At 43.8% G+C, this 21,652-nt stretch overlaps 1 protein-coding gene and 1 pseudogene across 1 annotated transcript in view; one reads left to right on the top strand and one right to left on the bottom strand.

The window, feature by feature from the left end:
- The window catches only part of SLC16A12 (solute carrier family 16 member 12), a 127,591-nt gene that overhangs the window by 80,012 nt on the left and 25,927 nt on the right, over nt 1-21,652 (bottom strand).
- LOC133775783 (homeobox protein NANOG-like) lies at nt 2,169-3,170 on the top strand (annotated as a pseudogene).

Below are 21,652 nucleotides of genomic sequence, written 5' to 3'. Positions count from 1 at the left end.
ATCTGTTTCTTCTGTTCCTGTTGGCAAACTACTTTAATCACCCACATAATACATATTTTTCTTGAGTAATTGGGATAGTAATTGGGTTTTTCAGTTACCTAATATGAAAGCCTGCAAAGATTATTAACTAGAGGAAGTGTTTTTTAAAAATCAAAGAAACCCAAGGGTCCAGCTTCACAAAGGGCATGTAGTTAGTTTGTTAATAAAATCATGTGTTCCATCTCACACATACTGTTGACAGGAATATTAATTGGTTCAGTTTTTTTGCAGTGACATTTGATAGTATCTATCAAAAGTTTTAAATGGCTTAAATTCTGACTCAATGCTGCCACAGTCAGGAATTTGTCATATAAGAAGGCTTCCCAAATGCTCAGAAAAATTGTACAGATTTTCCACCAAATTTCAGAAGCAAGGATGTGAAAGAACCAATGGCCTCTGAGTTAGCAAAGTAGAGAGCATCGAAACCTAATCTAACAGAGAAGGGAAATGGAAAGAAGCAGGCCTGGAAAAGTCCAGAAAAGTCCAGAAAGGCCCAAGAGTGGAGAGGACCAGAGAATCACTAAAGACAGCAAACGCGGTATGAAGCTAAAAATAGGATTGAAGGAGAGTTTTTAAAAGTTTCTGCCTTTTGGGGCTAGCTCCATGGTGCAGTAGGTTAATCCTCCACCTGTGGTGCGAGCATCCCATATGGATGCTGGTTCTGGTCCCGGCTGTGCCTCTTTCAGTCCAGCTCTCTGCTGTGGCCCAGGAGAGCAGTAGAAGATGGCCCAAGTGCTTGGGCCCCTGCGCCCACATGGGAGACCAGAGGAAGCACCTGGCTCCTAGCTTTGGATCGGCGCAGCTCTAGCCATTGTGGCCATTTGGGGAGTCAACCAACGAAAGGAAGACCTTTCTGTCTGTCTCTCCCTCTCACTGTAACTCTACCTCTCAATTAAATAAATAAAAAGTATTTAAAAAAAAAAGTTTCTGTCTTTCAGGAAATTAGCCTTCCCATCTTTTGAAGAAAACAGGTATTTATTCTGTGGACACACTACATTCTGTTTCTGGAGACAGCAGACACAGCTGAGGGTAGCCTGGGAAGGTGAGGGCACCATATGGAAACAGGGGGATTAAATAAACAACACACACTGAATGGTGAAACCCCCTGTCTCCAAACTTTGGTCCCATCTGACTCCAAGAACACCAGCATTTAGGCTTCTAGACACCAGGAAAAAGGGCTGACAACTGTCTGTGGAGAAATTGGTCAAGATGAGAAAAAGCACTAACACTTGGAAGTGTTGCTCAGGAACCACATCCAATTGCTCTATCAAGAGTTGTTCATTCTTCAATGCAATTTGCCAACCCACAAACACTTCTTTCTAATTGGCTCAGTTTCGTTCTAAAATGAATAGACAACTGAATATGATCAATTAATTAAGAAGCTAGTTTATCAATAAAATTAATAATATATTCATTTTTCATATAAAAATAGGATAGGGAGAATCAGGAAGGAAAGGAACTAAGAGGAAACAAGGACAATTCAGGACATGAATGAAAAGGTCAAGAAAAAATATCATTAATATTCAGAGAGGTCAAAGATAACACATAAAATAAGAACCAAAAATTATTTGAAAGACACACCAGCTGGATAGAACTGGTTGCCTTTTGTTATTGAGGAGGGTCTTCACTTTATCCTGGCTTTTTCTGACAGTTTTGCCTCTGGAAAGTTTCAAATTTCTCTAAGATCTTCCACCTACTTTTTAACTATTGAAGTCGTAATCATTTTTTTTTTTTTTTGACAGGCAGAGTGGACAGTGAGAAAGAGAGAGACAGAGAGAAAGGTCTTCCTTTGCTGTTGGTTCACCCTCCAATGGCCGCCGCGCCAGCGCACCGCGCTGATCCGAAGGCAGGAGCCAGGTACTTCTCCTGGTCTCCCATGCGGGTGCAGGGCCCAAGGACTTGGGCCATCCTCCACTACCTTCCCGGGCCATAGCAGAGAGCTGGCCTGGAAGAGGGGCAACCGGGACAGAATCCGGTGTCCCGACCGGGACTAGAACCCGGTGTGCCTATGCCGCAAGGCGGAGGATTAGCCTATTGAGCCATGGCGCCGGCCCTGAAGTCTTAATCTTAAGACTTAAAGTTTTAGCTTACAGTAAGCTCTTTGAATTTTTTCCCACCTTCCCAATAACATGAGTGTGGACCCAGCTTGTTCACAAAGCCTGCCTGACTCAGAAGAAGCTGATGTTAAAGACTCTGCACCAAAGCCCATTATGCCTGGACCTGCCTAAAACCATCCAACCTTGCAAATGCCATCTACTGAGATGTCCCACACAGGCACGGCCTCTCCCCTTCCTTCCTGCATGGATCTGCTCGTGCAGGACAGCCCTGATTCTTCCAGCAGCCCCAGAGGAAAAGCACCCATTTCTGCAGAGAGGAGAGAGAAGGTGAAGAAGCAGAAGATCAGAACCGTGCTCTCCTATGCCCAGCTATGTGTCCTCAGTGAGAGATTTCAGAAGCAGAAATACCTCAGCCTCCAACAGACGCAAACACTTTCCAGCATCCTGAACCTTAGCCACAAACAGGTTGGAACCTTGTTCCAGAACCAAAGAATGAAATACAAGTGATGGCAGAGAAACAACTGGCCAAAAACTAGCAGCCGTGTGACTCAGGAGGGCTCAGCCCTTGCAGAATACCCAGGCTGCTGCTCTTCTTACCATCAAGAATGCCTGGTGAACACATCTGGAAACCTTCCCCTGTGGAGCATCCAGACCTGGAGCAGTCATTCTTGGAGCAGCCACTGTGGGATAATCAGACCTGCTACCCCCGAGCCTGGAACAATCCCCTCTTTGACTGCAGAGAGGACGTTCTACAGCCCTGTATGCAGTCCCAGCAGAGTTTTCCTGCCAGTTACTTGGAGGGTGTCTTGAAAACTGCTGGGGAAAGCCAGAACATTGTACAGCCAGCCACCAAGCATTTCAATGTCCCACAAACCAGGGATTTGCTCCTACATTATTCTGTGAATGTGCAGACTGAAGATGGGCATATTATTCAACTTCAGCCTGGGTATGCTGGTTGGCTACACTGCTTGCTTTCTCTTGAGACAATTGCTATTTCTGACCTATGTGTGGATCTCTGCTCTCATGATCTGGTTCTCATTATGTCTCTTAGGTCAGTCGGAAGATGAGGTATGATTGGAGTCTAAACAAAGCCAGATCCATAACGTTGGCTCCTACAGATGACAAGATATCTCTGTGTATGCATGAGTAGATACAATTCTAGTTTGGAGAGCTTTAGGATCTAGAATCTAGCCTTAAGAGCAGGAAGTAAAGATATATAATGAAAAATTATTTTCTCAGATTTGGGAGGCTTGACTTCATTGAAGGCCTCAATTGTTCAAATTCAACTATAGTTTGCTTCGTTAATTTCCTTTGCTCTCTGGTTCTGTGTTTTACTACAAACTTTAATTTGTTAGTTAGCTCGTTACTCCAATATTTGTAGAAAGATGTTTTGTATTTGGATGCATCATGATAATAACTACTAATTTGGCTGTCTTAATAACGAATAAATAAAATAACCAATTGAACTTTAAAAGAAGGATCAAAAAGAGAGACAAAGAAAGAAAGATGCATCTAGAAACTTAAAAAATCTTGAAATTACAGATAAAATAGTATAAGCCTAAAATTTAATAGGATTGAAAATTAAAGCGAAGAAATATCCCACAAAATAAACAAACACATAAATATATAGAGTATTAAGAATGAGAAAATTAGTGAATTAATTCAGGATGTTCAATATTTAATCAATAGTAGTTCAAGCAACAAAGAAAACAAGGTGAAATAAATGATAAACACCCCAAAAATATACCCAAAATATAAGTGTTTACTAAAATTAATGGAAAACCCCACAACCTCCATGTCATGCCATTCAAAAAAATTGATTTCAGATCTATTATCCAAAAACTAGCAGCAAAAAAGGGCAAAAAATTGTAAGCTTTAAGAATATAATATCTCATGATTTTGAGGAAGGGAAAGAATTCTAAAATAGAGCTCGAAAAGCTCCAGCAACAAATGAGAACACTTGCATTTCTCTACATTAAAATAAATATTTTATATTAATTTTATAATTAATTTTATAGACATAATTATAAATAATTATGTCTATAAAAGACATTATTAAGGGTTTAAAAAGCAAGACAAGAGGGAAAGACTATGTCTGCAACCTATCTAACCAACAAAAGGTTCTTAACAAGAATGTAAAAGGACTGCTACTAATCAATATGAAAAAGAGAAAATCCAACAAAAAAGATCTTAGGCAATTCATGGGAAAGAAAGCTAATGGCTAGAGAATATACAAAAAGATGCTCAGCCTTATGTATAATCAGAAAAATACAAATTAATGATTAGAGAACCAGGAACTAACAGTACTATATCATTGTTGGTCCATCAATTGTAACACATGTTCCATTCCAATGTAAGACAGTAATAGTAGAGGGCAGGGGGTTGGGGGCCAAAACGAGAGCATAGAACTCTCCAACTTTCCTTTCTGTTCAATTTTTCTGTAAACTTAGAAACTGTTCTAAGAAATAAAGCCTGTTAATTAGTTGTGTGTACACACACACACACACACACAAAATCAGGTCTCTAAACACATACACCAAATTGATTCAAAGATTTTTAAATATTATCAATATCAAGTGTTGGCAAGGAAGGGGACCAATAAGAATTCTTATACACTGTTGGTGGGAGTGAAAATTGGTACAATTAATTTGGAAAACTGCTCAGCAATATCTAAAATAATTAAAGAAAGGTGTTCTGCAACACCACTCCTAAGTGTATGCATACACAGATGCACCACAACACATGGATGAAGGTGTTCGTGCAGGCAACCCTTGGAAAAACCCAAACTGGAAAAACCCAAATGTCGGCCGGTGCCATGGCTCAACAGGCTAATCCTCTGCCTAGCAGCGCCGGCACACCGGGTTCTAGTCCCGGTTGGGGCGCTGGATTCTGTCCCGGTTGCCCCTCTTCCAGGCCAGCTCTCTGCTATGGCCTGGGAAGGCAGTGGAGGATGGCCCAAGTCCTTGGGCCCTGCACCCGCATGGGAGACCAGGAGAAGCACCTGGCTCCTGCCTTCGGATCAGCACGATGCGCCGGCTGCAGCGGCCATTGGAGGGTGAACCAACGGCAAAAGGAAGACCTTTCTCTCTGTCTCTCCTCTCACTGTCCACTCTGCCTGTCAAAAAAAAAAAAAAATCCAAATGTCTATCAACATTAGTAATTCATTTTTTAAAGATTTGTTGATGGATTGATAGATTTAAACGCCAGAGCAACAGAGAGAGAGAGAGATCTTTCATCCACTGGCTCACTCCCCAAATGCTCACAATAGCCAGGGTTGGGACAAGCCAAAACCAGGATCCAGAAATTCCATTTGCATCTCCCACATGGTTGGCAGGGCCCAAGCACTTGGGCCCTCACTAACTGCCTTCCCTAGTGCATTAGCAGGAAGCTGAATCATAAGTCATGTAGCGCCAGGACAAAAATAGGTGACATCAGTAGCATCTTAAAGTGCTGCACCACAACCCTGGCCCCAGTACTAATAATTCAAACAAGCACCATTTTATAATAGGAAAATGGGGGCATGCAGAAGTGAACCTCTCACCTAAGGTCACACAAATGCTTAAACTCTGCCTAGAGGGCCTAGTCCAGAGTCCCTTCAAACTCCGTTTGATGCTGGAATTCAGACAGAGCAAATTTATCTGCTACAGTACCTCTTCAATGCCTCATGGAAAAGCCATGTGACATAAGACTAGCTAATGGCCAGCACCACGGCTCAGTAGGCTAATCCTCCACCTTGTGGCCCAGGAGTGCAGTGGAGGATGGCCCAAGTGCTTGGGCTCTGCACCTGCATGGGGGACCAGGAGAAGCACCTGGCTCCTGGCTTCGGATCAGCATGGTGTGCCGGCCGCAGCGCACTGTCCGCAGCGGCCACTGGGGAGTGAGCCAACGGAAAAGGAAGACCTTTCTCTCTGTCTCTCTCTCTCTCTCTCTCACTGTCTACTCTGCCTGTCAAAAAAAAAAAAAAAGACTAGCTAACATCTTCAATAGCAATCTTACAAATAGGTACAATGACACATTCTCAAGGGCTTTTAGATCAGAATATTGATGTAAAGTTGCGTAGAAGGCAGCACTACTAAGCTACATGACTCCATGCTTAAAATTCTCTAATGGTTTCTTCATTGCTCCAAAAAGACCACATAACCTCCTTATCACTCACAATGCCTTGAATAATCTGGACTCCCTTCAAAAGCTTCCAACATAACTTATTGCCACTCTTGGACATGGTGGACCAGCTTCCCAGCTTTCCTTTCTGTTCTCAGAACATGCTAAACTCATTCATGCCGCAGGCCTTTGTACTTGCTCTTTCCTGCGTGGAATGCTCTTCCTCGGTTTTCACACTGCCCGCTCCTTCATCACTCAGATCTCAGCTTGGAGAGCAGGCATCTCACATTGCACTCACATCTCATATCAGAAAGCCTGGACTGGGGTCCCAGTTCTGCTTCCAGTTCCAGCTTCCTGCTAATGTGCACCCTGAGAGGCAGCTCAAGTAGGTGGGTCCCTGCCACCCACATAGGAGACCTGGACTGAGTTCTTGGATCCTGGCTTCAGCCTGGCCCAGCCTTAGCTGTACAGTAGGTATTTAGGGAGTGAACCAGCAGATAAGAGTTTCTCTCTCTCTCTCAAATAAATAATTTTCTAAAAGTCTAATCTCAAATGTCTCCTTCTAAGGACTCTTCCCCCTACACACTCTATTAAATTAGGTTGTTTTATTTCCTTTATAGCACATTTACCACTCTTTGAAGTTGTCCCACTTATTAATTTGTTCAATTATTTTCATCTTCAGTACAAAGTATAAGTTGCATGAGGCAGGAACTCTTGTTCATCTTATTTGCTGCTGAATTCTCTTATATGTATGCCTAACACATGAAAGGGTTCCCATTAAATGTTTTATTTTTGTTTAAAGATGTATTTGTTTATTTAAGGGCAGAGCAACAGAGAGGGAGACGGGGGGGGGCAGGGGAGAAAGAGAGAGAGAGAGAGAGACCTTCCATGCATTAGTTCACTCCCCAAATGTCTACAACAGCCAGGGCTGAGCCAAAAAGCCAGGAGCCACAAATTCCATCTGCGTCTCCTATGTGAATGACAGGGACCCAAGCACATGGGCCATCTTCTGTTGCCTTTGCAGACACATAGCTGAAAACCGGATCAGAGGCAGAGCATCCAGACTCAAATTAACACTTTAGTGGGATGCTGGTGTTATAAGCAGTGGTTCAACACACTGAACCACCATGCCAGTCCCAATAAATGTTACTGACACTGAGACATGAGTAGAAGACAACTTGGATCCTTGCCATGTTGCTTTTAAGTAATCATGCTTGGCTTTTCACAACTGCCCAGATTCACAACTGCCTAAAATGCCCACCTCAGTTAGAGGGGAGCAAGGCAGTACACAGCTCAATGACCACTTGATCCTGGAATTCAGGCAAAAGTGACACCCACAAAGAGAGTAGTGGGACAACTAAGAATGAGATCCTGCATGCATTCACCCTGCCCAGGAGTTGACAGGATTTCCAAGCTCACAGTGGAGAGCTATCAGAAATGGGCCAAGCGCCTTTAAAGGCCTTTAGGATTATAGAAGAAAATAAACATTAGTCATCCACTTGGCTGCACATGTGCACAATGCTCTTGGCATTGTTAAAGTCAATAACTCTTCCATAAGGAGCATGCATTTAAGTTTCCAGCTGCCAAGTCATATTGGTCATCACAGATAGAAAGCACATGACTCATAAATATTAATTTGGTAGAGAATTGGGATCTCTCCCCAGATTCACATCAGTGAGAACTGCATCAGTCCAAAGAAGCCCGCGGTCTGTTTTCTCTCCTCTCTTCATCAAAAATTGAAAAGAAAAGGAGTGACAGTGATCAAGAAAGCCTTTAGGAAATGTGTGCTCTGCCCCCAATCAAATCTGCAATCTGAGGTCAGGATTGGGGGTGAGAGGGCTTTCTATTTGGTAATAAGAACCTTGTCAAAACAGACAAGCATTTAGTTCATGTCTCCCCAGCAATTATTTTTGAAGTAGCCTCACATCATTAAAGACAAGAAGCATTAAAAAAAGCAAAGCAACACTCTTGGCATAACAAATCTTATTAAATTATAAATATTTACCCAAAAGACTGATTTCTCGTTTAGCCTTTTCTTTTTTACCTTGTTTTCCTTTTACATTAAATATGTTTTACCAATGTGGTACATTCTGCACGAGCATCATTATGTAAACAGCCTTGTTTATTTGAAAAAGATGAAAAAATAAGGTGCTGATTCACTTTAGCAAAGAAAAAACCAAACCTCACAATTAATGTAATGCCATTTATTCTATAGTTATTATTCCAGTTCCAGTTAGAATCATGCAAGGTCCCTGTAAAAGTCAAGTAGCCTGCCCAAGGCCTCATTCTTACTGACCCTTCCTGGGCAGCCACACAGCATGATGAAGCAGATGAAATATGAAGTGGTTTCACACCATGAGGGTAGAGAGAGAAGGGTAGGTCCAGAAAGAGCGTAGGCCAGGTGGACTTCCAGAAGTGCCTACCAAGACATAGACAAATGAATTACAGGCGCTGACCTCAAGAGGAACAAGGAGCCAGGTAGGTCAACAGGAGCAGGCATGTGCAGAATGCTGGGGTTCCTCAACTTACATGGAGCTACATCCCAGCAAACTCATTGTAAGTTGAAGATACTGTAAGTTAAAAACGCATTCAGCACACCTAACCTGTTGAACGTCATAGCTCAGGTTAGCCTACCTTAAATATGCTCAGAACATTTACATTAGCCTACAGTTGGGCAATCACATGTGTATTTAAAAAAATTTATTTATTTGATAGGCAGAGTTATGGACAAAGAGAGGGAGAGACAGAGAAAGCTCTTCCATTCACTGGTTCATTCCCAAGATGGCTGCAACGGCCACAGCTGAGCTGATCCGAAGCCAGGAGCTCCTTCCAGATCTCCCATGTGGACACAGGAGCCAAAGCATTTGGGCCATCTTGCCCTGCTTTCCAAGGCCAGGGTCAAGAGCTGGATTGGAAGAAGAGCAGCCAGGACACAAACTGGTGCCCATGCGGGATACCAGCACCACAGGCAGAGGCTTAGCCCACTACACTATAGCACTGGCCCCTAACACAAGTCTACTTTATGAAAAAAAAAAGTGTTGAATATCTCACATACACATAGAGGTAAGTGTAAGGTAGACATGATGGAACATGAAAACAAACAAACAAAAACACACAATGCCCCCAAAGCACCAGTCACACGGTAGGCCACACAGGACACTGTGGGATATCTGCTCTTTGCCCCCCTGATTGCTGCCGCTGACTGGGACAGCTGCCCAGTACCAAGAGAGAGCATTGTACTGCATATTGCTAGCCTGGGGAAAGGTCAAAATTCAAAGTTTAAGGTGGGGTTCCTACTGGATGAGTACTGCTTCCATGCTGTCATATGTTGAAATTGTATTTTAAACCATCATAAGTCAGGACTGTCTGAAACTGGAGAAGACAAGTCCACAGTGAGATTAGGAACAGACTGAGAGATGTTTGCAGCTGAGCTTGCAATGGTCTCCATATAATCTGGGCCACCAGATGGGACCACAGTGATGGAGAGGAACAGGATGTGGAGGAGATGAGGCTGTGTGCCCAAAGGCTGGAGGCCTGGGAAGAAGGTGAGACAAAGCAAAGACCCGAAGCCATCAACTGCTTCTCCTTTGCAAAGTGTGAGAAAACTGAGCACAGGAATTCATGCTGAGGGGAGACTAAAAGCGATGCCTTGTTCATGGTTGAGAAATGGAGGGGGCCATTATCGTGGCACAGCAGGTTAAGCCAATGCCTGCATCCCACATGGGCACCTGATCCGTCGAGTCCCGGCTGCTCCACTGCCAATCCAGCTGTCTGCTAATGTGCCTGGGAAAGCAGCAGAAGGTGGCCCAGGAACTTGGGCCCCCGCCACCCATGTGGGATACCAGGATGGAGTTCGCTCCTGGCTTTGGCCTGGCCCAGCCCTGACCATTGCAGTCATTTGAGGAGTAAAACAGAGGATGGATGATCTTTAACTCTCCGCCCCCAACCTCTCCCCACCCCCCATCTCTCCATAACTCTGACTTTCAAATAAATAATCTGAAAGAAAGAGAGAGAGAGAGAGAGAGAGAGAGAGAGAGGAGGGAGGAGGGAAGGAGGGAGGAAGGGAGGAAGAGAAATGGAGCTACCCTTGTGCCTCACCAATACACAATTTGTCCTCCACCTCTATCCCAAAATAGTCAGTTAGATTTTACCACTCTTTCCCTACCTGCACAAAACCAGCACGTATCCCCACAGTTCAAGTTCAGGCAGCTCCGACAGTCTTGTCCTTTGCTTAAAATTCCTGGCTCTAAAATTATTCAGCTGGAATCCTCATGTCAGAACAAAACACCACAAAACAAAAAAAAGGTTCCCACTAAAGGTCACTGATCATTTATTAAAATAGTCAATCATGTGTAAAGAGTCCTTTAACCCTTAACTATGCCTTATCTTATCACCTGTCCCTTGGCTCACCAAGCCCTCTAACCCTAAACATCAAATGTAATTTCTAATTTACCCTTTGAGCTCGTGCATGATCAAATGCAGAAGATGAAAAAAATAAAAGAATAAATTATATTATTGTAAACTCAGCTGGCGCCGCAGCTCAATAGGCTAATCCTCCGCCTTGCGGCATAGGCACACTGGGTTCTAGTCCCGGTCGGGGCACCAGATTCTGTCCCGGTTGCCTCTCTTCCAGGCCAGCTCTCTGCTATGGCCCAAGAGTGCAGTGGAGGATGGCCCAAGTCCTTGGGCCCTGCACCCGCATGGGAGACCAGGAGAAGCACCTGGCTCCTGGCTTCGGATCAGTGCGGTGCGCCGGCCGCAGCGTGCCGGCCGCGGCGGCCATTGGAGGGTGAACCAACAGCAAAAGGAAGACCTTTCTCTCTGTCTCTCTCTCTCTCACTGTCCACTCTGCCTGTCAAAAAAAATAATAATAAAATAAAAGAATAAGTTATATTATTGTAAACTCGCCATCACCCTATTTTTTATAGGAAAATCTCATTTTATTCTTTTTTTAGGAAGCTTTTATTTAATGAATACAAATTTCATAGGTACAACTTCCCCCCATATTCGCTCTCCTACCCCTACTTGCATCCCACCTCCTACTCCCTCGCCCATCCCACTCTTCATTAAGGTTCATTTTTAATTAACTTTATATATAGAAGGCCAACTCTATACTAAGTAATGATTTCAACAGTTTGCACCCACACAGACACACAAAGTATAAAGTACTGTTTGAAAACAAGTTTTACATTTGATTCTCATAGTACAACTCATTAAGGACAGAGGTCCTACATGGGGAGTAAGTGCACAGTGACTCCTGTTGCTGATTTAACAATTAACACTCTTATTTATGGCATCAGTGATCACCCAAGGCTTTTGACATGAACTTCCAAGGCTCATCATTCTATTTTCACATTGGCTGTATGAGAAGATGTCTTTCAGCTTTTTCTAAATTGGTATGTGTATATATATATATATATATATATATATATATATATATACACCCTGTCAGCTATGGACACTTTGGAAAATCACAGAATATATAGCCTGACAAAATGAGGGAAAAAGTACCCTTCCCTTGCAGTTGTACTTAATAAAAAAAAAATTAATATCTTGGCGAGTAAATAAATCCAAAAAGGAGATTCCTTTGTGCTAAAAATTGAGATGGCAAAGGGAGATGGACAAGGGCCGTGGCCAGGCGTGTGCTGGAACATGATCACAATGTGTCTGTAGGCACGTCTCTGCAAGGAGTCCTGGTTTGGTTTCACTGGACAAAGGAACGTGTGGCAGCTGGACCCCACGCCCTGCAGCATGTGAGAACGGCCTTGGTGTGCAGAATGCGGCGTGCTGGCGTAAGCCCCAAGTCGAGAAGGCGAAGACCCGCATGAAGGCTGCACAGCCACAGGCTAACAGGAGTTGCTGTTGACCTCTGAATTGATGGAGTTCAGTTCTGCTTTTCAAACATTTTTCATCAAACATGCTCTATATGCTTACGTAGAAAAAGGAGAAAATAGAGCAAAAAAGGCAATCATAAAAATCACCCACAGCTTGCCACTCGGGCACTATTTTCATCTGGAGTGTTTTTTTCTACACTTAGAGATCTACGTAAATACATTGTTTTAAAAACAAAAGTGTGACTTCATACCTATCACCATGGCTGCTCCAAAAGAAAATAAGAAATGCTGGAGAGGATGAGGGGAAATCGGAGCCTTGAGCATGAGGACAGTCGTGAAGAATGGGGCAGGCTGTGGGAAACAGGACGGTAGTTCCTCAAAATACTAAAAATAGGGGCAAGCATTAGATGCATCAGCGAAGATGCTGCTTGAGAGGCCCACCCCCCATATCAGCTGCCTGGGTTCTAGTCCAGGTTCCACTTCTGACTCCAGCTTCCTGCTGGTGTGCACCCTGAGTGGCAGTAGATGGTGGCTTAAAGGAGTTGAGTCCCTGTCATGTATGTTGGAGACCAGCATTGAGTCCCAGGCTCCTAATTTTGGCCTTGCCCAGTCCCAGTTGTTTCAGGCATTTGGGGAGTGAATCAGTGGATGTGGGCTCTCTCTCTCTCAAATAAAAATAAATAAGTAATTAAGTAAATTTTAAATACTAAAAATAGAATTACCATAGTATGCTGCTTCAGGAAATAATTAAAAGCAGGACTCAAACAGATATTTGTGCACAGCCTTATTCACAACAGCCAAAAAGTAGAAACAACTCAAGTACCCACTGATGTGTGAATGGGTAAACAATGTGCAGTATCTATCTATCTATCTATACACACACACACACACACACACACACCATGGACTATTATTCAGCTCTAAAAAGGAAGAGAATTCTAACACATACCACAAAATGAATGCAATCTGAAGACATCGTGCTAAGTGAAAAAAAGCAGCTATTCACAAATGGACAGACATTACCTAACTGAAGTTCTGTCAGGCACTCGGAGTAATCAAATGTATAGAGACAGAAAGATGGAGTAATCAAAAGTATAGAGACAGAAAGATGCTTGCCGGTTGTCAGAGAAGGGAGGAGGAGTATTGGGTTAGTGTTTAATGAGTGCAGGATTTCAGTTGGAGAGGATGAGAAGGTTCTGGGGACGAATACTGATAATGGATGTACTATGTGAATGCTCCTGGGACATAACAAGAACTAGATATCTGGCACACAGATCCTAAAAGCCCTGGAAATTTTAAGAAAATCTAAAGACTTTGGAAGTGGTAAGCATCTTCTGCACACTAATGAAATGACTGGTGGCTGGGGCTTCTGGGTAACAAGAAGCAGGCCTGTTGCCAGAAAAAGCAGCCATGTGATTAAGACTTGGAATTCTCAGTCCCACCCCTATCCTCAGGGAGGGGAGAGGGCCTGAGATTGACTTAATCACCAACGGCAAATGATTCAATCAACAATGCTTAAAAAAAAATCAAAGGATAGGGTCCAGAGAGCTTCCAGGCTGGTGGAGGGGGATGCAGGCAAGCGCCAGGAGGGTGGCCCAACAAGGAGAAGCTTCTGTCCACAGGACTCCTCCCTCCTCTCCCTAGGTAACTTCAGCTGCCTGTGCCTTTGTGCTCTTTAGTATGTTCTTTAGTATGATCATAAATGGGACCCCTAGTCAGGAAACTGATTGCCTGAGTTCTCTGAGCAAATGTTCACACTCAACGGGGGCATTGGAACCTCTGTTAACAGCCAATCAGGTTAAAGTATAGGAAACAGCCTGGACTTGCCATGCACCTCTGAGATGGGAGCATTCTTGTAGGACCCGCTATCTCCAAGGGCATAGTGTCAGGATGGCATTAAACTGTAGGATGCACACCTATTCCATGTCCACAGAGAATTGGAGAATTGCTTGGTGTGGAAAACTCCACACACCTGGTGTCATAAGTGAACTACCAGGAATAGCCTAGACAGAAAAACACTTTTCTTTCCTTATTCAGTACTTAATGCCACAAAATTGCACATTTTTTAAGAAAAATTATCTATTTGAAAATCAGAGATACACAGAGAAAGATTTGTCATCAGCTGTTCACTCCCCAGATAGCCACAAGGGCTAGGGCTGAGCCAGGCCAGAGCTAAGAGTCAGGAGCTTCATCTGGGTCTCCCACATGGATGGTAAGGGCCAAGCACTTGGGCTGCCTTCTGCTGCTTTCCCCAGGCCATTAGTAGGGAACTGGATCTGAAGTAGAGCAGCAAAGACATGAACTGGTGCTCAATAGGATGCCAGCATCGCAGGTGGAAGCTTCACCTACTATTCCACAATGTCAGCCCCAGAATTGTACACTTGAAATTGCTAAAATGGTAAATTTTGTGTTACTTTTTAAATATTTTTTTAAAAAAACAAAACTGATCATTTGTAATTTTCTTTTTACTTAATATATCATAAATGTACTTTCATGTAAAAAAAAAGCACTATCTTAACCTCTTATGGCTTGCAAAGTATTTGATTGTAAAACCATACCATAACTGATTTCACCAAACCACCAGTTTGCCTCTGACTACTGTCTACAAAAAAGAATTTGTATAACTCAATCACATGACATGTCAAGTCATATTATATTCCTGATGGTCCTTCTTTGGACTCATGATAGCCACTCACAGATATTCTGAAAATCTGACATTGCAATCAGAGATCATTTCTCCTCATCATTAAAACTATCTAGGAGTGGGTGCTGTAGCACAGCAAGTTGAGCACCTACTTGGGACAGCTGTACCTCATATCTGAGTGCTTGGGATAGAGTCCCCCCTCCAGTTCCAATCCAGCTTCTTGCTGGTATACATCCTGGGAGACAACAGATGATGACTAGGGTGCTTGAGACTCTACCACCCATGTGGGAGACTTGCTCCTGGCCTTGGCTTGGCCCAGTCCTGGCTATTTTGCCACTTGCAAAGTGAACCAGTGATGGAAGATCGATTGGTCTCTCTCCCCCTGTCATCCTGCCTTTCAAATAAAAAGGGCAGGTATTTGGCACAGCAGTTTAAGTCACCATTTGGAACACTGGGTCTCATATCAGAGTGTCTGCTGTCTGGTTCAACTCCCAGCTACTCTGCTTTCAATCCAGCTTCCTGCTGTGCATCTGGAAGGCAGAAGACAATGGCTCAAGTACTTGGATCCTTGCTACCCATGTGGTAGACTAGGATGGATTCCAGGTTCCTAACTTCAGCCTGGCTCAAACCTAGCTGTCATGGGCATTTAGAAAGTGAACCAGTAGATGAAAGATCTCTCTCTCAGATTAAAATAAGTAAACTTAAAAAATTTAACTTACTAACCATGCATATTTGTAATATATTAATAATAACTATAATGATTAATGTTATAGTTATAAAATGATTTTACATTTTGAAGCTTGATAGGGAGGACAAAACATTAGAAGTCTTGGCCGGCGCTGTGGCTTAACAGGCTAATCCTCCACCTGCAGCACCGGCACACTGGGTTCTAGTCCCGGTTGGGGCACCAGATTCTATCCCAGTTGCCCCTCTTCCAGGCCAGCTCTCTGCTATGGCCCGGGAAGGCAGTGGAGGATGGCCCAAGTCCTTGGGCCCTGCACCCCATGGGAGACCAGGAGAAGCACCTGGCTCCTGGCTTCGGATCAGCACGATGCGCCAGCCGCAGCGGCCATTGGAGGGTGAACCAACGGCAAAAAGGAAGACCTTTCTCTCTGTCTCTCTCTCTCCCACTATCTACTCTGCCTGTAAAAAAAAAAAAAAAAAAAAAAGAAGTCTTACTAATTGAATGTGACGATGAGTAAAAGAGGTTACTTCAAAAATGCATGGAAAATTGAGTTAAAAGATAACCTTATTTGGGGACTAACAAATTTTAATTCCATGCAGAGCTTTTCCATAATGTGTATTTCCCATGAACTTTTTAAATACTTCTGGTGTATACAAAGTATTTCGCAGGAGGTTGACAGAGGCTGAGTGCTCAGAAGAGAGGCTAGCTGAACAACAGGCCAGCCAGACCATCACACACCCACTATTAGTCCTGGCCTACCCCAAAGAAACCCTGTAACCCAGGAGCATGTAGGAGCTCTAGAGTAAAAGTTTCTGGGGAGGCTCTATCTCACTATCTTTTGTTGTTTGTCCAAAGGAGAAGGAACATATTTGCGAAAAGAGGAGTCAGACTGTACAGGCACAGTGTGGGATCCCTGTGGAGTCTACGTGGACAGGCCAGGGGTTTTGTTGGATAAACTGAGAGCCCAGGAGAGAGGTCTGTGTCCAAAAGCCATGGTTCAGATTTGATTTGTTCCCTAAAGCTTCCTGTGCTGGAAGCTTTGTTCCTAATGAGACAGGTGGTCCCCTGAGAGGTGGGGCCTAGAGGGAGACGAGTAGGTCACAGAAACACCTCCTGGGGAAAGGATTAATGCCCGGCTCCTGGGAGTGGCTTAGGCATCATGGAACTAGACTAGTTACTAAGAATTCCAGTTGTTATAAAGCAAGGCCACTGCATGTGCTGGGTCTTTTTGCACACACCTGCTTCCCCATCCACTTCTCTACCACATTGTTACACAGGCAGGGGGCCCTGGCCAAATGACAGCACCATGCTAGTCGGACATTCCAGGCACCAGAAGCATGAGTCAAATAAACATCCTTCCTGTATAAACTGCCTAGTCTCAGGTGACAAGGTACCAGATGGACACTTGGAAGCTGGGGCACACAGTTGGGCATCACTGATATCCAAAGAGCAGGCCTCCTCAGACCTCCATGGGCAGTGCCTGGCAAGTGGCAGATTCAGCCTCAGCAGGCTTGGGTAGAGACTAAAACCCACATCTGACATGCTCACAGGGGAGGTTTATTCTGGTCAAGGAACCATGATTGGAGTAGCAAGGTGTCCTGCGGGTAGGTGAAAGAGAAGAAAAATCGGGACTTTGAGGAACCCCAGTGTCTAAGAAATCATTAGGAAAATAAGATACTATAAAGGAATGGAGAAAACATGGCCAGAAAGGTAAAGAGAAATCCAGGTAAGCATAATGTCCCTGAAGTCAAAGAAGAAAAATAATAACACCATCAACCAGCTAAGACCTTAAGAAAACATGCACTGTGCCAGTCCTGTATCAGGCTGCTCTAACAAAATAGGCTAGGAAGCTTAATTGCCTCACAGTTCTGGAGGGTGGGAGCCTGTGATCAGGAATGCCAACACAGTCAGGTTCTGGTGAGGGCCCTCTTCCTGGTTTAGAGACAGCTGCCTTCTCACTATGTGCTCACATGGCCGTGCCTTAGTGCCTGTGCTTGGTGGAAAGAGAGCTTGCTGTAAGAGTAATCTCATCTTAACGGGCTCTACTCCCAATGACCTCATCTAAATCGAATCACTTTTCAAGGACCCACCTCCAAATACCAACATCACATTGGAAGTGTTAAATAGAATTCACAGGAGATCATTCATTTGGACTGGAATCCTGCATGAAGCTCATTAAACCAAACCAAAACGGAGTTACTCATGGTAAAGGTCCATGTCCCCATGATGAACCCAAGTTGTTTATTTTATTTTCCATGAAAATTGGGGGGAGGGGAGAGGTTGAGAAGGACATGTGCCAAATCCCCAAACAGGCCAGATCTAATCAGCATGATTGGCACATCCCCTCTGCTTTAACCTTTGTAGGAAAAATAGCTTTGAAGCAACCAATCTACTTTTTGTTCTCTGTTTCTGCTTTCCACACCCTTTTTGGTCTATAAAACCAAGCTCCTCTGCTTTGTTTATAACAACTTTCATTCTATTTTATGGAGTATAGTATTGCCTGACTCTAGAACCATAAATAAAGCCAATTAAGACCCGTAAATTATTAGTTGTAATTTTGTCTTTTGATAGGTGTGAGGGCATAAATATATAAATGTGGAGAGACACAACATTCGGTCCATATGGTGCCCAGTGGGCTTTAGAGAGATGCCCATCGGGTGTCTGGCAGTGATTTCGGCAAAGGGTATGATGATTGCAGGGCACAAAGATTCCCCGACACCCCTTCTGTGATTCTCTAGTCCAGGCTCTCAAGCCCTTCCAATGGAAAAGTTTCCCCATTCAGGAACACTGATGCCTTGGTTTGGTAGAATTAATGAGTTTCAGGATACACATTGGAAACAGGAATTCCTGAAACAGGAACCCAGCTTCAAGCATGCACATCTTTAATGCCCAGTAATTTGCTGACAAAACAAAACAGTCCCCAGGGCTTAGAAGACTCAACCATCCACGTCTGAGGGCTCCAATCCCCCCTGCCAGCTGCCAGCTTTTTCTCTCTGGGCAACCACCAATGTTACCTCACTTTGCAGACCTAGGGGAAGTTCCGTTTGCTGAAATGGAATGTAAGTGAAGATACAGATGCCTCTTATCCCTGTTTTCCCACAAGAAACTCAAAGAGAAGACACACAGCTTTCTAGATCCACGCTCCCAGGCTGTTGTAGTGATCTCACCTGAGTTGCATTGCAGAAAGGCCTGAGTGAGCTGCTGGAAGAGAAACCAGACCTGCAAGCTGCTCCCTGTGTGACCGTTTCCTGTGGAGCTCAGCTAAATCACAGCGCTCCAGCCCCTAGCCATCAAATCCCCTACTGTGGCCCCCAGCCCTAAAACATCACAACTGCAGAAAGTCATTGCGATCAGTATCAGTCGAGAGAAATGAGATTTTCCACAATGAAGTTTGATTTTGCACTGGACTGCAAATCTAGATAAAAAGCAGGCACTGCCTTGTAGAGCCAATAAAATTCTATTATTATGGTTTAAGGCAAATCAAGGCAACAGGCCAAGTACAATGCTGAAAATAAGCTACCTCCACTTATAATAATTATGCTACTCTTGTTTATCCAGAAATCAGCTATGTGCAAAAGGGCTAAAAGCCAACAAAATCAAAATCCATGTGATTTATTCATAGGAGCACACCAACGTGTCTGACTCATTCACTCCTCCTCCAAAAAGAGTTCTGATGAGCTTAGTTATTTGTCTTCTAAAGCAGCAGCCGAAGGGGATGCAAACTCTAGGAGGGCAGGGCTTTTGGTCAATTTTTAAATTTTATAACTGAAAACATGAGAATCGTATGTACTTATGGTATTCCATGTGATATTTCAATATATCTCCAGTGTGTAATGATCACATCAGGGGAACTGTTGTATCCATCACCTCAAACATTTGCCATCTTTTAGTGTTGGAAGCAATCAAAATTCTACTCTCCTATTTTGTAATATATAATTAAGTGTTGCTAAACATAGTTACCCGACTACGGAACATTATAAGTTACTCCTCCTATTCATCTGCACCTCTCTACCCATTAATTATCCTCTCTCCATGAATCTTCCTCTGATTTTTATTGATTTTCTCCACTGATGTACGCCTAGCACTGAGGATAGAACGCCCATACCTGTTGAACGGGGAGAGAACAAACCCTGCCACACCCTCTTAGCCCCAGCCCCTATGGACCGTGTCACAGCCCAGCTACTTCACACTCAAGGCCTAAGGACATCTGACCCTATCAAATGCTGTGATGGACCATTAAGTTATTTGAGAGATAGATATCTGAATACCTGGGGAGCTTCTTGTTGGGATGTAAATACTACCTGTGTGCTCTTGTTTCTGCTGGTTATTTGATAGGTACCTGTTTTAGTGGTCAAGCTAACTGTCTACTTTGTTTCCTCTCAAACTGCACACTCCTTCAGACTTGTTATTAGGACAAATGGATTGAACTAAGCTTAAAATCTGAAATTTGAGCTCAGTGCCTAGGCTCCATGCGTTGTTCCCTCCAAAGTGAATTTCACCTGGATTGGAACAGAGTAATTGTTTCTAATACCTTGTCGTCACTTGGCTTGGTGTAGGCACTCCTGGCATTCTAGCTTTCCATTTTTTAATTATACCACTTCCTTTTGGATTAACATCTGTTTAAGTTGTAAGAGTTCTACGGTCATCATGATACAGTATTTCCAGTAAAGGTCAGGACTCCACTAAATCCATGGTAAGCAAACAATTCCTACCAAGGCCTACTCAAGAAAAATTCAAATGTTTAAGAACTATGTTTGTTTATTTAATTAGAAATAAAAATAGCTCACTGAGTCCCATGGGGGGAAGGGAAAGAATAGAAATAAAGTCTTACAACACAGAATATCAACTTTAGTGAACACAAGAATGTCACCACATTTTAAATCGAGAAATTTCTATCCAGACATCCCTGAGAAGCAGTGATGAAACTGGCCAGTTTTATGGGCTTTTATATTGTGTAGCAGTTCAGAATTCACAAAACAGTTCCAGGCAGTAGCTGCTCCCCTAAGGGCTCCTCACAGAACAGACTGCCATATTCCTACCATCCTAAATAACAAAGCGCTAATTCACCCCACTTTTCAAGAAGAGGGAAAAATAAAGAAACATTATTAAATACATACACCTAATATAAACATACACATAATGTGTAAACACATATACATAATGTAAACCACATCTTACTTTAGAAACAATAAAATGAGAATGAAAGAAAAGTACATGTTAGACTAGGAGAAAGCCAAGACTAGACTTCCAATTTTTGTTGTTGTTAAAGATTTATTTCTTTATCTGAAAGGCAGAATGATAGAGAAGGACAGACAGAAAACCAGACAATTCCCCAAGTGGGTCATGCTCCAAATGCCCACAAAAGCCAGATATAGGCCAGGAACTCCATCTGGGACACTCACATGGGTGACAGGGGCCCAACTAACTGAACCATCAGCTGCTGCCTCCCAGGTGCAACAGCAGGAAGCTGGATCAGAGGCACAGAGTAGCCACGACTCTAACCAGTCACATGGATATATCCCAAGCAGAGGCTTAACCTGTTGTACCACAATACCTGCCCCTAGCTTCTAATCTTTTTAAAAAATATATTTATTTATTTATTTATTTGAAAGACAGAGTTAGAGAGAGGCAGGGGGAGAGTCAGATAGAGAGCTCTTTATCTGCTGGTTCACTCCCCAGATGGCTGCAATGGCCGGCACTGGGCCATGGCAAAGCCAGTTCTCCCATATGGGTGGCAGGGGCCCAAGGACTTGGGCCATCCTCCACTGCTTTCCCAAGCCATTTGCAGGAAGCTGGATTGGAAGTGGAGCAGCCGGAATGTGGTTTTCCCCACTATGCCACAATGCTGGCCCCCAGACTTCTAATCTTGGTGTGACTTGTCTAATGTCATTCAATGATTTACCTGCAGACCTGGGGCAAGGATCTCTTCACTCCTTTAATGTAACTGTAAAGGGGCACCCAAGGTAGACACTATTAAAACAGGGATGAACAAGAGGCAACTCTTGGGCCTCTCCCCCACTCTCCACTGGGAAGGGCCTCTGTTCTCTGCTTGGGACACCACAGCAGGGCAGGCAGGCAGAGAGCACAAACAGCTCCCCTTTCTCAACAGGCTGGGCTGCCAGGGCGCTCTCAGTGTGGAAGTCCCCTGTGTCCAGAGCACTGCACATTGCAAGCCTAGCCCAGGCGGATCCTGGAGAGGACAATGCACCCCTGGGCCTCAGCAGCTGTTGTCCAATGGGAAGCAGGCACGTCTGGCTCCCTTAGGTGATGTGTACATGCAGACATGGTGGCC

Source organism: Lepus europaeus, chromosome 17 (assembly GCF_033115175.1).
Source record: "Lepus europaeus isolate LE1 chromosome 17, mLepTim1.pri, whole genome shotgun sequence".
In the NCBI taxonomy this organism is placed as follows: domain Eukaryota; kingdom Metazoa; phylum Chordata; class Mammalia; order Lagomorpha; family Leporidae; genus Lepus; species Lepus europaeus.
This window is presented reverse-complemented; position numbering and strand designations above follow the sequence as displayed.